General features: G+C 47.5%; 1 protein-coding gene across 1 annotated transcript in view; it reads left to right on the forward strand.

Moving 5' to 3' along the window:
* Nucleotides 1-371: 371 nt before the first annotated feature.
* Nucleotides 372-4,098, forward strand: part of NNT (nicotinamide nucleotide transhydrogenase) — a 106,678-nt gene continuing 102,951 nt past the window's right edge. The window contains exon 1 of the mRNA XM_028492893.2: nucleotides 372-474. The gene's annotated coding sequence lies outside the window, so the exon portion shown is untranslated. The remainder of the gene's footprint in view (nucleotides 475-4,098) is intronic.

Here is a 4,098-nt window from a genome sequence, read left to right on the forward strand (position 1 = left end):
ACTTTGTAACTGGGTCTCCAGGAGAGGACCAATGTAGCCCTGGAAACTTCAGCGCCTGCGTTGGGCTCCAGGTTTGATTGACAAGGACGGGCCCAGGGAAAGCGCGGGGTGGGGGCTGCAGGTCGAGCCCGGGACAAAGAGGTTTTTAGCTGCCACCAAGGAGAGGGAAGGGCTCCTTGGGGTAACTGGCCTTTGTGCGCTAAGGGGCATTTCGTGAGGTCGTTTTCTCTTTCGGAGAGAGGGCTGGCGGGCGGGCGGGCGGGCGGGCTGGTGGAGGAGGCCGGGCGGGAAGAAGGGCCCGGCGAGGAGAGTGCGCTGGGCCGGGGTGGGGGCTGTGCAGTCGTCACGTGGCCTCAGCACCACCGGCTTGGGGCTGTTCTTCCGGGTTGGAGGCGCCGCGCCGCGGGGCTGGAGCCCGCGTCTGCCAGCGCGGCGTCCCCTCGCAACCCGCGGCCGCCCGGCCTCCCTGCCAAGGTGAGCGTCAAGGCGCGGGCAGCCCGGGCGCGCTCCTGGGGCGCAGCTGGGGAAGGGGCGCGGGGCTGGTCCAGAAGATCCCGGCGCCCGCGGCGAAGGAGACCTGTCAAGGAGCCGAAGGGGGCGGGGTCGGCAGTGACCCCGGCACGTGGTGGACCCTCGGGAGCCTTGGGCCGGGAAGGAGAACCGTGCCTCGAGGGCCCCCTTTCTTGTCTCGAGCGGGGGCGACGTGGAAGCAAGTGGGGGATGGTGGATTCGAAAACTGCGTCTTCGCTGAGGGCAGGGAATGAGGTGTCAGCTGTGCAGGTGCAGATTTTGGAGCTTTGTGGGGCGGCGGGAGTTGTACGGGGTTGTTTCAGGTTACTGGATGGAAGAAGGGAAGGAGGTCATAGAGGACTCTTGGTACGGGGTGCACCCGGAGAGGTGGCACCTGGACGCCCCGAAATTGTGCTTGAACCCGGAGGGAATATGGGGTGGGTGACTGGCTGGAGACATAGTTGGTGTCTAAAGTTGTGAGTGTATGTCGGAGGCGGGCTGGTGGTGGTCGGGGCATGCCTCTATTGGGCCGAGAGTGGGGCCGGGGCTGGCAATGCGGGAGAGACAGCGGAGGGGGCAGATCTGATTCGAACTCCGGAGGCGGAATGACTATTACGCCGCCTCGGCCAATCGGCTTCCGGGGAAGGTTATAAATAGCGATCTCGGGCAGATGCCAGCAGGGTGGCAGTTTAGTTGCAGAGGGAGGAGCTGAACCCGTGGCTTTGGGCGAAGTCACGCTGCCTGCCAGTTTAAGCTTTTGTAGGGTATTGTGTCCTTGGTTGGTATGTCTCGTTTTAGAAGTGGAACTTGTTTATTAAAGTTGCAGGCGTCCTTTATTCGCCCTCTGGTGCAGGGAAGTCCTTAAGGAATCTGTTTGTAAGGAGTCTTGTAGGACAGGCTCTGTTAGGAACGGTGAGGCTTGTGTGCTTTAATTTAAAATATTTCGCTCTTCTCCAGGGCACCCCTTTTACTTGCAAACTTTGGCTTTTTTTTTTTAACTGAATGGGCAGTTTAGGATTGCTTTCTTATCAGCAAGTGTGCTCAGGCTGCTTAGCTTTGCTGATGGAATCACTTTTCCACAAAGCTATATAGCATTTAATTTTTAAAGGAAATTTCCTGAAGCTCCTTGGAGAATGTGTTCATAGATCCCCAGGCTTCAGGTTACCTAGCTCTAGTTATTCATTCACTCAGTCAAACAATACTTGTTGATTTCCTCTATTTTGTGCAAGGCACTGGGCCAGAGGTAATACCAAAGTGAACACTGATAGCAATAAAGATACTGTGTCCTTTTAATCCTCACAATAACCCTATATGATAGGTGCCATTATTATTTTCCCCATTTTATTTATTTATTCTTTTTATTTTTTATTTTTTTATTTTCCCCATTTTAAAGGTGGTGAAATCAGACACAAAGAAGTGACTTGCCAGGGTGACACAGCTAATGCGTTGCAGAGTGGGGCCTTCCAACCAGGAGTTCACCCTCTTAGCCTCAATGCTATCCTCTCTCAGGTGCTTGCCTCCAAGGATTTTAATCTATTAGGGGAGATATTTACCAAAATAACTTACATTAAACGGCTGTATGAATGCCATACTAAAAAAAACAGGTTTTTTTTCAGTTTTGAGTTGTAAAGTTTTTCTCCATTGCTTAAAAGCCATAGAAGACATGGATAATAAAACAGCAGAGAGCTTTAAAGCGAAGATAGGGGAAAATGTGACAATTAAGATGGAATACAGTTGGCTCTTGAATAAGGGCCCTCTGTAATCTGAGGATTCAGCCAACCACGGACTGTGTATATTGTAGTATTGTTAATATTTACTATTGAAAAATAGCTGCCTAGGAGTGGACCCATGCAGTTCAAACCCCCGTTGTTCAAGGGTCAACTGTACTATCTTTGACGTAAACAAGTACTAGGCTGTGATAGCATGGTTCAAATATTCTCTGAATATCTTTCAAGGTCATTTTTATTTGATTTAGGCTTCATGACATTTTCAAATAGGCAGGGCTAATTTTCCAAGGCTCCAGGCCGTGAAATAGGACTTCAGCTTTAAAGCATTGCAAAATCTTATCTAATCATAAAACTTCTAGAGCCTAATGGGGTCCTACAAAGGAGCTTTCCTGTGCTCCTTTTATAGATGAGCAGACTGAGGTGCTGAGAGATTCAGGTCAAACAGCGAGTGAGTGGCAGGCTTAGACTATACCCGGCCTGTATTCTAGCCAGCTTTGTTCTTTTGCTGATGAGGTCTGGCTAAGCCTGACCAGTGAGAATGGTGGTTGTTGGGGAGCTGGGATGATACAAGAAGAGAAACTAGGGTAAGTGGGGAAGATGGGATAGGACTAGGTCCTTGGTAATGGTAGTTCAAAATCTCCCTCAAGACAAGAATTATCTTTTTTTTTTAATTTTTAAATTTAATTTTATTTATTTTTTTATACAGCAGGTCCTTACTTTGACGTAAACAAGTACTAGGCTGTGATAGCATGGTTCAAATATTCTCTGAATATCTTTCAAGGTCATTTTTATTTGATTTAGGCTTCATGACATTTTCAAATAGGCAGGGCTAATTTTCCAAGGCTCCAGGCCGTGAAATAGGACTTCAGCTTTAAAGCATTGCAAAATCTTATCTAATCATAAAACTTCTAGAGCCTAATGGGGTCCTACAAAGGAGCTTTCCTGTGCTCCTTTTATAGATGAGCAGACTGAGGTGCTGAGAGATTCAGGTCAAACAGCGAGTGAGTGGCAGGCTTAGACTATACCCGGCCTGTATTCTAGCCAGCTTTGTTCTTTTGCTGATGAGGTCTGGCTAAGCCTGACCAGTGAGAATGGTGGTTGTTGGGGAGCTGGGATGATACAAGAAGAGAAACTAGGGTAAGTGGGGAAGATGGGATAGGACTAGGTCCTTGGTAATGGTAGTTCAAAATCTCCCTCAAGACAAGAATTATCTTTTTTTTTTAATTTTTAAATTTAATTTTATTTATTTTTTTATACAGCAGGTCCTTATTAGTCATCAATTTTATACACATCAGTGTATACATGTCAATCCCAATCTTCCAGTTCATCACACCACCACCTCGACCCCCATGCTGCTTACCCTGCTTGGTGTCCATACGTTTGTTCTCTACATCTGTGTCTCAATTTCTGCCCTGCAAACCGGTTCATCTGTACCATTTTTCTAGGTTCCACATATATGCGTTACTATACGATGTTTGTTTTTCTCTTTCTGACTTACTTCACTTTGTATGACAGACTAGATCCATCCACGTCTCAACAAATGACCTGATTTCGTTCCTTTTTATGGCTGAGTAATATTCCATTGTATATATATACCACATCTTTATCCATTCGTCTGTCGATGGGCATTTAGGTTGCTTCCATGACCTGGCTATTGTAAATAGTACTGCAATGAACACTGGGGTGCATGTGTCTTTTTGAATTATGGTTTTCTCTGGGTATATGCACAGTAGCGGGATTGCTGGGTCATATGGTAATTCTATTTGTAGTTTTTTAAGGAACCTCCATACCGTTCTCCATAGTGGCTGTATCAATTTATATTCCCACCAGCAGTGCAAGAGGGTTCCCTTTTCTCCACACC

This window comes from Physeter macrocephalus, chromosome 8, assembly GCF_002837175.3.
Source record: "Physeter macrocephalus isolate SW-GA chromosome 8, ASM283717v5, whole genome shotgun sequence".
NCBI lineage: Eukaryota > Metazoa > Chordata > Mammalia > Artiodactyla > Physeteridae > Physeter > Physeter macrocephalus.